The 13025-nt window shown below is 45.7% G+C and overlaps 2 pseudogenes; both read right to left on the reverse strand.

The window, feature by feature from the left end:
* Window positions 1-937: 937 nt before the first annotated feature.
* LOC146806027 (28S ribosomal RNA) lies at window positions 938-3677 on the reverse strand (annotated as a pseudogene).
* Window positions 3678-4196: 519 nt separating this feature from the next.
* Window positions 4197-6363, reverse strand: LOC146806028 (18S ribosomal RNA; annotated as a pseudogene).
* Between the last annotated feature and the right edge of the window lie 6662 nt (window positions 6364-13025).

Genomic DNA, 13025 nt, shown 5'->3' on the forward strand with positions numbered 1-13025 from the left:
CGCACACCACCCTGGCCCAGGTTGCGATGATGGCCCTGTGCCTGGCACCCTGGTACGCAGAGCCTTGGTCTCCATAGAGATAGCCATGACTTCACACACTTCTGAGGGGGGATTACAGATGCTGATGAGCCCTCAGGAGCCCCAGGCCCTTCCCTGGTCTTATGCCACCCTGGCCTAGCTAGGAAAGGTGCCCCTTCCCAGTGCCTGGAGCCCTGTCCTGCAGGGCCCATTTTTGCCTAAGCCCCAAATGAGCATGAAAGTTCTCCCCAGTCTGCAGCCTTCATGCCCTGGTTAGAAATTGTCACCCCCACTCCATTGGCCAAGGATGAACCTGGTTGATGCCTTCCAGCTTCTCGTGCCCCTGTCTGTGGAGCTAAGGAGAGTAAAAGTCACTTCTAACCCCCCTCTTCGGTGGGGCCTGCCTGGGAAGCCACTATTGTTAGGATATTAAGCCCCAACAATGTGGTGACTTACAGAACCTGTGTGAAGACACAAGATGGAGTTAGCTGCACAGGTTGGCCTGTCGGTCATCCAGTCAGCCAGCCAGACACCAACTGCTCATCTGGTTGGTCAGCCACAAACTACTCATCTTGTTGGCCAGCCCAGAAACCAGATGGCTCGGGTCTAACCTGATGACCAGATTGTCCAGGCAGCAGTCGATGACAAGGTCAGTGCTCAGGCGGCTCCTTCCTAAAGCCACCAACTGGCTTATTACATTGAGGGGACACCGCTGATTCCTTCTTTGGTCATCAGGTCATCCTGTTGTTCTGAAAGAGATCATGCCCACATACCTGCACACAGCAATCCAAGCCGGCAAGGGGAGGCCCCCTTGACACACTGCACATGTGGAGGCAGCCTCCCAAGGGCCCGCTCCCTGTTCCTTCCGTTGGTTTGGCAGCAGAGGGACCAGGGGTGACACTGATGCCCATAGATGGATACAAAACTTGGCTTACAGGATGACTTTCAATAGATCACAGTGAGGTAGCTGCTCTGCTACTTATGAAATCCTGACACAGGATCAGGTCATCTACGAATGATTTAGAACCAGGTGCCCCACCAACATGCGGTGCGCTAAGGGCGATAGAGGCGGCCCCCTTATGTCCGTGCTCCAGTCCTTGAGTGAGAAGCTTTATGTAACGGCCCAGAGGCCGGTTATCCCAGGCCAAACAAAGCTTCCCAGCACTGTGGCATTGTAACATTTTAGGAGGGATTCCTATTTAGAGACTTTTGGTCATAATCCTACAGATGATTGCCTTGCGCCATTCGCTCGTCAGCCATGCACATATACCGTACACCAAATATCTAACGTTGCAGTTCCTCTAGTATTAATATTGTAGCCAATCATCATCAGTAGAGTAAAATTAATAGTATAAACTTAGCTTATATTCCCTATGAGTGGGTGAACAATCCAATTGTTGGTGAATTCCGTCTCAGAATGATAGGAAGAGCCAGCATCGAAGCATCGAAGCATCAAAGAGCGAAATTGCAATGGATACTTGGCTGCCACAAGCCAGTTGTGTCTTTGGTATCTTTTCTGACACCTCTTGCTTGAAACCCAAATGATTGGAAGATTGTGAAGCTCACTTTCACGATCTGTATTCATACTGAAAATCAAGGCCAAGCAAGATTTTGCCCTTTTACTCCAATGAAGGGTTTTGTACCCCCTGAGCCCTCCTTAGGACACCTGCATTATCATTTGACAGGTGTACCACCACAGTCAAACTCCCCACCTGGCACTGTCTCCAGCAGGCACCAGGATCTTCGCGACAAAAGCAAGAGTCCCCTGGGTAAGTGTAAAAATTATAAAAGCACTTGCATTTTACCCGTGGCCTAAAGGTCTCCCACTTATCCTACACCTCACATGCCTCTTCATAGTGCTACATAGAGTCAAGGTTAACAGGACATTCATTCCCCATGGATTCTGCCAAGCCCATTACATTGGCTGTGGTTTTGCTAGAAAGTAGGTAGGGACAGTGCAAATATTGTTCATGCATTCATGCAAATCACTAATTAGATGACAAAGCATTTGGCTATTTTGGGTTATGATTGCAGCCCATCAGCATCAAATCAGTTTTGCTTCACAACTCAGCAATTGTCATGGAGTCCAACTACACTTAAAGTTGCCCCAGGGAAACATTTGCTTTAGTTAAATGTAGTTTGAGATCCAAATAATTGAGGTTGGATTATTTTCCAAGAATTTTATGCCATCTCCTTGAACAGGGAGAATTTTCAATTTCTCAATTTCTTGCTTTCTCCAGTCATGGGATGCTAGTAATTACAAAGAGTAGTCCATGAATCTGCTGTCTGATTGTTTTAGATTGTGAGTTTGATAATGTTATGGATTCCTGTGTACATCTAAGCGTGAGTAATGTACATGTCCGGAGTTTCTCTGCAATATAATGGATTGCTTATTCCGTTGATTCCTATAGTTGTACACAATTTTGGTATACCTTGGCCACCATTTGACCTTTTTGAGTACAACTGACCATCGCATGTGTATTTATTTCAGTAGAGGCATTTCTTGACATATTTCTCTATTTTATGCTCTAGTTCAATGAGAGCCTTTCCTTCTGTGCCTGCCATGTCCAATATGAATGGCAGCTTACGAATACAATATTGACAACATTTTGTGTGGGCTTGAGTGGTAGACTGTCCAGATTGTTAGCTCATTCTGTTAGTATTTTATTTATTTTGTTCTTAGTATGACCTGTGTAAGAATCAAAGTTCAGTCCAAGGTATCGCTCACTGTCACCTGGGTATTGGTTACTGGGTTCTTGTTTTCCAAATTGCTATGGTTTGCACGGTATGAAGAAGTCTTGCGTCTTTTTGATATTTCGTTTTTAGACCTGTTGATTTGCTGAATTATTCAATGCTCTTCAAGTAAGTATTTGTGCCTTTTCCATATGTTACTGAGTACAGCTATGTCGTCTGCAAAGGCTCAAGCACTGATTTGTTCAATAAGTCAATCTGAGACAAAAGTAAAGCCCATACTATTTTTCTCATGGTCACATATGAGAGGATCCCCCTTCTTTACCCCAGTGCACCCTGAGAGTTGCCAGGGCAGTTGGCAGGGGGAGGCACAAGGCCCTACAGATATGGCGAAACCTTTGCCAGGGGGCTGTAACACTCTCCATTGGAGCAAAGACCCAATTGCCACTCCAAAATGTGCCCTGTGGGCGCCAGGAACACCTAGGCGGCAGTCCCAGAGATGGGGTCCACCACTTCCTAATATGTTCAGTTTTCTGGGCAGACTTCAGGGACCCCACCCGTTTACCTCTTGATGGTTTAATGCTCTCTTGAACTCTCTCTTCAAAGTTCGTTTCAACTTTCACTTATGGTTCTTGTTGTCTATCAGTTTTGCACCCACATTTAGCATTAGATCGAGTTTACCATCTGCTTTGGGGTGCACTCCCAAGCAGCCTGACTCCATGGAGACCCATATCTGGTACACTAGGGGCCACTACTGTCATGGAAAGAGCATCGCTCAAACTGACTTGGGCCCCCTGACCGATGCCGGGGAATTCTATATACCAAAATTCCAGAACCCACTGCCGGGCAGGGATTCAGTGCTGGGCTCTTCTATCCTCACTCATCATTACTGAAAGAAGTATGTTTAGTTTATTTTCCTATGAGTAGTATTATGCTTAAATTCAGTAGTTTGGGCTAGCAGCATCTCCTCCTCCCACCCCTTGAAGCAGTTCACACTGGTTTCGAGAGCCATGGTAAGAGGAGCGAGGGTACTATTGTGGCCTCAATGCCTTGTCATCCTGGATACCCTACAACCCAAGACAGGCCACTCCTCAATTACTCAAAACCCAGGTTGGCTGGCATCAGGCATGAGAGGGCCCAGGTAGCAGAGCCTTTAGCGGTCCCAGACTGCAGAGGCACTGCAATACGGTAACCCCTAGGTACATGTTGGTTGAGCATGGGTTCCATCTCAGGAGAGCTGTGTCTCACATCATATCCCTCCCAGAGAGACCAGGGAATCCCCCATCTGATTCCTCATGTGTCATTTGGTTCCTCCAAGGTGAAGGACCTTGTTTTGTGCCCGGTCCTCACCTAAGTACCCAGAAGTAGTGGACCACTCCACTGGCCAGGACCCACAAGGGAAGCACTGGGTCCTCTTCTTAGGGTCTCTTCTGGGAGTTGACCATGGATTCAAACTTTCATTGTCAGTCCTCGGGCCACACAGCGGTTAACGATCCTTTCCAAGGTTCAGCTATGGAAACCTTGTTATGACTTTTGCTTCCTCTAGGTAGTCAGGTTTCGTTGTCGTCTCTGCACTCTGCCAGAGCTGTTGCCAACCCTGGCGGGGCTGATGTGAGTAGCTCACTAAGGCATCCAACTGGCAGTGGCGATGGGCGATGTGTGCAAAGGTTAGGGACTTAATGAACTCAAGCTTATAACCCTCGCTTACTTGGTATTCCTCGTTCATGGGAAATAATTGCAATCCCTATAACAAACGGGGTTCAGCGGGCTACTAACACCAGCTGGGACAGGGTAAACACATAGTGAACCATTCAGTTTAGCACATTTTCAGTCCTGGATATCTGAGGGCGCCACAGACCTGTGATCATTCTCTTGTGGTGGAATGTCACTTGTCCCTCTAAGAAGTTGCACTTCAAACACTGGGGGTCACATAACTAGTTAGCATGAAGGAATCTCGTTTGTTATTGGAATTAACCAGACAACCCACTCTACCAACTAAGAATGGCCATGCACCACTATCCACAGAATCAAGAAAGAGCTATCAATCTGTCAATCTTTTCTAGGTGAGGTTTCCTGTGCTATAGCAAACTAAGCCACAAGCTCCACACCAGGTGATCTCTTTTTATCAATTCCTTTCATTTTCACTTTGGAACCACACTTCCACCAGAACACAAAGACTTTGATCTCTCAGAAGCTGCTCAGCAGGTCTTAGGAATAATGCTGGATCGCTAGCTCGCATAATTTTTGTCAGGACTACAACTGGATCATATCACCTTCAAACATCCAACTTTAATTTTTGGTTAATCAAAACATTTTTAGCAAATGCTTTTGCTTTAGTTTGTCTCTCACTGGTCCAAAAATGTCACTTCAAGCACCACAATACGAATGCCCCCTGTCATCCCTCTTAATCATGGCACAAGATCTGAATACCAACAAAATGGAACAGGAGTTCTATTCTATTATACTTGGCTGAAACATTCAGGCAACCGGCCTGCTTTGAACAATATATTTTTTCAAAGCAACTGCTTTGGACCCTCAGGACACGTAGGGCCCCATTATGATGCCAGTCAGACGAGTGTCCGACTGGCATCGTGTCAAAACGGGAACGCCCAACAAGGATTCAGCAGTCCTGCTTCCTTAATTAGGATGCAAGAGCCTTTACGGCGGTCGGAAAAGTGCACATTTCCTATTGCAGCTTGAACTGTGGGCTGCAGCACAAGCTGCATTAGGAAATATGCACCTTTTGAAAATCCCTGTACTGTGTGACAGGCACCATGCATGGATGTTTAGGGTGGGCAGGGGGAAAGGGGACCCTGATAGGGGCCCCCAAAGTTACTTTCCACCTGCCTTTTCATGGCAGTCAGACCACAATGAGATGGCAGGCAGAAAGCAAAATCGTAATCCCGATGGCGGAGCCGAGGCTGGCTCCACTGCCATTTAGGGATCACTTTATTGACCGCCTCTCCGGGCGGGCTCCGTTAGCCTGGCGAAGTGGAGCGTAATTCTGCCACGGTTTTCCCTCTAACTGCCTCTATTGTAATATGGCGGTCTGACGGAAACCTCAGATGTCGGGCAGAAAGCCTTCAACAAGCTGTTGGATGGCTTTCTGTCTGACATCATAATGAGGCCCTCAGTCAAGAGCATCAAGGGTGCACCAAGAGGCAGAGGCAGGCAGTACACGCCCTTGGGCAGACCGCCATTTTGATCCAACTAGGAGCTGCAGCAACTTGAATATATGCTATTGGAGCTGGAGTTACTGTGGCTGCTGGCATAAGACTTGCCCCCAATGGATTCTCATGAAAGGAATTAAAGTGTAATCGAACCTTGATTCCTCCTTCCTCATGATCACCATGGTAGGCACAGGAAGTAAATCAAAAATATAATATGGCAGACATCTATATGTATTCTTTTCAAAATGGGGATGTGCAGTCAGACTGAGGTTATCTGTAGTCAAGAAAGATGCAAGGAGAGCCCAGATATGTTATGGTCTGATAAATGCAGACATCCCAGAAGGTCAGTGCTCATAGGAGGGAGCTATCAAAGGAACTGATTTATAAAACCATTCACAGTTTGACTGTACCAGTTGTGTGTGCTTGTACATAGGTGACTTAAACTTTTAGGCAAGATTATACCACTGGGAGGATCAACCAGATAGCCATACCTCCTTGATGGGAGGAGGAACCGTGTACCCATCTTGGACTGACTTTTACACCTCTTCACAGCCTGCTTTGGGAACCCCCTACTTGCCTCCAGGGGGCAGCGGGGACAGGGCAGTCCCATTGGCACCATCAGGTCCAGCTTTCTGTGTAACAACAGATGGGAGAGGCAGGCCAAGGCCTAGCCTGAGCAAGACATAAGGGTGCCTGAGCAGCTGGGGCCATCCCACGGAACCCTCATTCTGAGCTGCTGTGGAAATGCACTGGATGAAGAAAGGCAACAAACAGCATGAGAGGCCTAGACCACCAGGACACCCCCAGGACAAGCACCACATGACACCATATTCTCCGGTCAGATCGCTTCACAAACTGCCAGGCTGCTTTGCACTTGCTCTGCTGAGTAGTCTCCACAAAAAGCAGTCCCTCTGGTTAGACAGTCTAGTTGGTGGAAGCTCTTCGCTTGTAATAACAGCCAAGGCTGGCCAAGCAGTCCACTCTTTAACGGACAAAGTGTGCCAAAACGACCACAGTACAGTATTGGCTCGACTGCCCCTGAGTAGACTGCCATGCATGTTGATGTCAGCTTTATATCCCTGCATACTCTCTGAGAAGCGGGGTTCAGAGGAAATGCCCACTGTACTGGGCTGGAAGGCAGACACATACTGAGTCCCCTGGGGTCCCAATCAGAGACAACACACACATTTGCAGGGTTTGATGAATCAAATGAGCCCTCAGTGGGGCTTCCAGGGCAGCCCAGTCATCTATGCTATAAGAATGAATGGAGCTCACTCAGATATCCGGTGCTTGGAGGGACCCCATGCCTGGCCTTGAAAGAACAGCATCTGGTTGCACCATTTCTTACAAAAAAAGCACTCCACTTGTCCTTAAAAGAGACAGGGACTCTGAAGCCTGAAGTCCCGGAGTTCATGCTAGATCAAGCAAAGAGCTTTAGGGGGACCTCACACAGCTTTGACCCCAGCGCCAGCTAGAGTTCTGACCCCGAGTCCGGTCACAGACTCTTAACTCAGACAATCTGGTGGAGACCTCCTGGTGCCTGTGAGACCCCATCCCAAGCATTTTGCAACACATCAAGCCCGAAAAGGGAGGCCAGGGCCAGTGGATTCCACCTCATGTATGCCACAGGATTGACCTAAGACTCGGTCTGAGCTTCCAAACCCAGAAAAGCAGGGGAGACCTCATGGTGCTTGCGGGATGCCATCTCAGGCACTTTGCGACATGGCAGGCCAAAAAAGAGAGCCCAGGGCCAGGGATTCCCACCCCATGGCCAGCCAGAGCTCTGACCCGAGGCCCAGTCAGAACTTTTCAGGGCAAGCAGAAGGCCTGCGGACACCTGACCCAATCTCCAAGTAACATGGCAGGCCATGGAATGAGGTTGAGGGTCCGGGGCTTCCATCCCCAGGCCCAACAGAGATTGAACTTGGGACTTTGTCAGAGCTTTTTATCCCGGAAAGGCAAGGGGGGGGGCCTTCTCAGGCCTGCAGGTCACTGTCCCACACACATTGAGAGGATGCAGGCTGGGAATTGGAGGACAGGAACTCCACACCTGTGCCAGCCAAAGTTCTGACCTGAGGCCCAATCAGAGCATCTGAACCCAGAGAAGCAGGGAAGACCTCATGGTTCCGGCAGGACCCTGCCAGCACTTTGCCAAATGGCATTCTGGTGAAGGGAGCTGAGGTCCAGGGGGTTCCAACACGAGGCCTTCAGTAGCTACGACCCGGGGCCTGGTCACAACTTCTTATCTCGGGAAAGCAGGGGAGGCCTTTCCAGGGCAGTTGGTCACTGTCCCGGGGAGTTTAGGACCTTGCAGGCCAGGGAACGGAGCCCAGAATGGGGTCTCTCACCCGGAAACAAGCTGTAGCTCTGACCCATGGCTCGGTCAGAGCTGCTCAACCCAGACAATCTGGGGATAACTCTCAGTGCCTGCGGGTCCCACCTTGAGCTCCAAGTGACACAGAGGGCTATAGAACAGAGCCCACAATCTAGCCCCTTCACATCTATTCTGCCCCTGGGAAAGCATATTGACCAAAGGTTTATGGTCTACATAAATAGCGTACTTACCACCCCATAATATTCAGAAAAAACTGTCAATGTCCTCGAACCAAAATCCACCTTTCACTCTTCATCACTTTTTTCGGAGACAGAACTGCTGTTTTACCATGCTTACTGGCACCCGCCATTATTATACAGCTAATACTAGCAATGTACAATTTTGATCATGATGCACCCTCAAAATTAAATAAGTAGCTCCTTTTGTTAAAGCCTCCAATTAAATTATGTTTTCATCTTAAGCAAAGGTGAGGTTTTGCATGTGACATTTTTAAACAAGAATTGTCAATGTCAATAGGTCTGACTTTGAAGGAGTGTTGTATGGTAATGTGAAGTATTACAAGTAACTAACATTGAAATAGATATATATTTGCGTGGAAGCAATGGACTGTATAATAATATTGCAGTAGGTTAAAAGGTCAGGTGACAGTGTAACTGTCAAACCAGAACTAAAAATCCATGAATGCTAATGACTGCCCTCCTCCCATCTCTGCCACTGCCAAAGAAAAACAACATTAATTGCCTAGTTATCTAAGTCACTTTAAAAGCACTCCAAAGCCATGTGTGGGTCCTTGAAAGTTTAAGCTTAGGCAGCTGGACACGTAAACAAAATGATCAAAGCTATGTGTGCATTGTAAATGGCTTTAAGCAATGCTGTACAGTTTAGCCGATATTGCGCAGCAGGTCGAAAGAAAAACAAACACAAAGCCTATGAATCGCGCCTATACACTTCTGTTTTTTCTGCATGTGCATCACAGATGTGAGCACCTACAAAATTAATTTTTTCTTATTTGTGGATCCTAGTTGGATTGAGAATATAAAGAAAACATTTGCAAAATGTTTTTCTATTTTGTTTTAAATCCCATGGATGGAAGCAACATGGGGGGTAGGTAGCAACAAGGGGTGAGGCAGGAGCAACTCGGGTCACAGGAGCAGGAAGCAAGATGGGGCAATATGTGGAAGAAGCAACAAAGAGGTCTGGGAGTGAGTAGTTGTTGAAGAGAAGCAAACTGAAGAGGGAGAGATCAAAATGCAGTGTGGGGGTAGAAAAGCAAGCAGGTGGGAGAGTGAGCAGTTAGGAGCTGGAGGAGAAACACAGGGGTGAGAAAGCAGTGCAGGGAGACAGAGCAAACAAGGCATGTGCTTCATGGTGGAGATAAGGAGAAGCACATGGGCAGAGACAGCACCACAGAGGGCAAAGGGGGAAACAGAGGTTCTCTAAGGAGACACCTAGAAAACACTACACTCTCATGGAGTATGACAAAAACAGATAGTTCCTTAAAAGTGAGCAGTGGATGAACACATGTAAATTAGCAATGCTACAGGACAAGGACAGACTATTGAATTTATATGTTTTTGTGGTGGACAGGAAATTGGAATATAGAACATAGACTATACTAGAGAGTGGTTTTGTGCATATATATGGGGACTGTTGAGGGGAGGGTGAGAAGGCATTATTTGGGTGCTATTTCATCCCTGGTCACTGTACTAAACAAGCATTGGCATAGCCAATAGGTCTCGCCTTTGGGACCTTATAAGTGTTTAGCCATGCAACAGTTGCATAACTAAATACTTATAAGGTCCCAAAAGCGAGACCTATTGGCTATGCCAAGCGGCCGTGTGGCCGCGAAAGTGATCGCGATCGCGATCAAACATCAAAGCGGTCGTGCGGCCGCGAAAGTGAAAGCACATGCACTGTAGCTCTAGGCTGGCCTGATAGCACTTTTTGGAGCACTCTCAAAAAGTCACGCCAGACCAGCGCATGCGCTGGGTCAAGCGAGACCTAAAAAGAAGAATGGGAGGCAATTATATCCTGTTCTTTATTGTGAGGATTCTCCTACACTGCAGATTTGGCAACAAGGGTTGAATTCATGCCCACGTGTGTAAAGCAGAAAGGATTAGCAATGTGATATACATGTCAATGTTATTTTAGTGATTGTTAACTTTAGATTAGCTTTTTTTGTTTACAAAAAATGGGGACGAGGTGATGTGCTTGTAAGTATATAAGGTAAATACGAAATTGGAATATAGAACCTAGAATGTGGAGCAAGCACGGCATCTTTTCTCCTAGTGGATTATGATGGCAAAGAGAGCCATATGGCATTCTCTAATGCACCAATATAGGCCAATGACATCACCATTGCATGGCAGCCATCTTTGATTGCCCCATTTGAGCTAAAAGATTCTCAGTTGCAGTCACTTGTGCCAATTCATTTTAGTATTATTCATTTAAAAAATATATTTATGTTATTTTTACACTATTGCTTGGCACGCACTCCTTGCTGTTCATTATATTTAAGGTGAGAGTGCATATTGCATATTTGTGTTTACTTATCTACCATCAAGGGAACAGATGTTCTTGTTGTTTCACATTACATTCATGTGAAAGTATTCTCTCTCTGCAAATCTTTTGTTACATGGTACACTTGAAGCATGGGAACTGTGGATGTTTTCCTTTATTTGGGTGGGGCAGTGATATAAAAGGAAAACAATGCAGTGTGGTGAAGAAAGGATTGCAAGAAGGCCAGTTATTCTGTATTGGTGAAAGTTTTCACAGAACGAATCCACACCATTTCCATTCACTATGACACAAGGATTACAGATTCAATTACCAAGGGAATTTTCATTGAATTAGACATGGACTGAGTGGAAGGAGTATTTTGTTTACTATTTTGCAGTGACTGGTGAGGAGAATCTGTTATCACAAGAGCAGAAAAAGTAGATTCCTTTGCGTTGAGTGGGTCCTGAAAGGGTGAAATGTATTCAAAGGCAATTAAACAAGAAGGTTTGATTCTAACACCAACACCAGACACGCAGGGGCTCATCACCAGCAGACTTGACTACAGAAACTCCCTCTAGGTAGGAATAACTGCCCAACTCATGAGGAAACTCCAGACGATCTAGAACACAGCAACAATGCCCCTCCTTGACCTCCACAGACAGTAGCACATAACTCCTCACCTCAGAAAACTCCACTGACTACCAGTCATGAAGAGATGCCAGTACAAGCTGCTCATCCACGCATATAAGGCATTGCACAGCGAAGGACCTGCTTACCTCAACCAAAGCGTGACCTTTCACCAGTCCACCAGGAAACTAAGATCCAGATCACTTGCCCTTGCTGCCACCCATTGCATCTGCTGGACCAAGACCTAGAATGACCTCCCCCTGCACCCCAGAGCCTCACTGTCGCTCCAGCCTTTCAGGAAGGACCTCTAAGCATGGATTTTCAACCGATAGGAGACTTAGCAAACTAGCAGCATCATCCGACAGCACCTCGAGACCCTCACCGGTCAAGCAGCGGCACTCTACAAATCCTGATTGATTGAATGATTGATTGATTGATTGAAAGAAATGTATTTGATTGTGCCCTAAATGACAGGACACATATTTTGCACCAAAAGTATGTGCAGGTGTGAATGTTTTCAAAGGAAAACTGGAAGGACATGAAATTATAGATTAATACGCAAATGTCTTAAATATAGTGGCCCTTCATTGTGGATTTGGTATAATAAAGGAGGAACCTATTGGAGATGAGATTGTTAGACATGCTAGAGATCCCAGTATTCAGGAAAGGCTTTAGGTGAACAACCTTTCTGAATTGAAGGACATTTTGGCTATTGTGCGTAAGGCGGAGTTATGTACCAGATTCACATTAGCCATCAATGGTGGTAGTCGAACCAATGATATTGAGATTATTTTGAAAACTAACACAAGGAAAAAAAGGCAAGAGATTTAAAAGTAACAATCTGAAAGTTCCTAGTATGGCTCCCAAAGATTCTGTTGTTGTGACAGTCGCATCCTTTTAGCTAATTAAAAAAATTGGCTTGCTTTAAAGCAACATTGTAGCGCTTGTGGTATCATAGGCATGAATTTAAAGAAGAATGCAGCAAGGAAAGTATATTATTACAGGTGAAAAAAGTGTGATTCTGAATATTTTTGATGAGACTTTGAGGAAAAGGAAACCTACATGCAATGTGTCTAATGGTGGAGCAAGGAATAGATGTAGCTGATTCTGGTTCACCATACACTTATGTGGAGAAAAAAGCATGGAAAGATACATTTGTTGGCAAAGTGGTACAAAAGTTGTATGAGTTGGATATTCAACCAGAAGGATATACAGTAGAGAAAATTGAAATGTTAGGATAGTTACAGATTGGAAAATTGTATATAGCAAAAAAAGGTCCCTCGGTGTTAGGATGCTTTGACCAAGGCAATTTACACATTGTATTAGATCGAAATAGTCCACAAAAGTTTTGTTGTTGAATGAGCAGGAAACTCCAAGTACAAGAGTGTTAGAAACATTGGACAACAACAGACTGAAAAAGAGTGTTCAGTGGCAAAATTGGTAAATTGAAGGGATTTGAACATAAAATAATTTTAAAGGATGATGCTCAAGGAACATAGAATGATGAATATTCCTCTTCATTGAGGGAAGAAGTAAGGAAATATTTGGAGACATGTTTTCAAAGCGATATGATTGAACTTGTAGAAACTTCCAATTGGATTGCACCAATATATGTGGCAAGATGTGCCTATGAGAAAATGTGCTTATGCATCATTTTCCCTTACCTAAAGTTGAAGAATTGTTAA

The sequence above is a fragment of the Triturus cristatus genome, chromosome 8 (assembly GCF_964204655.1).
Source record: "Triturus cristatus chromosome 8, aTriCri1.1, whole genome shotgun sequence".
Taxonomy (NCBI): Eukaryota; Metazoa; Chordata; class Amphibia; order Caudata; family Salamandridae; genus Triturus; species Triturus cristatus.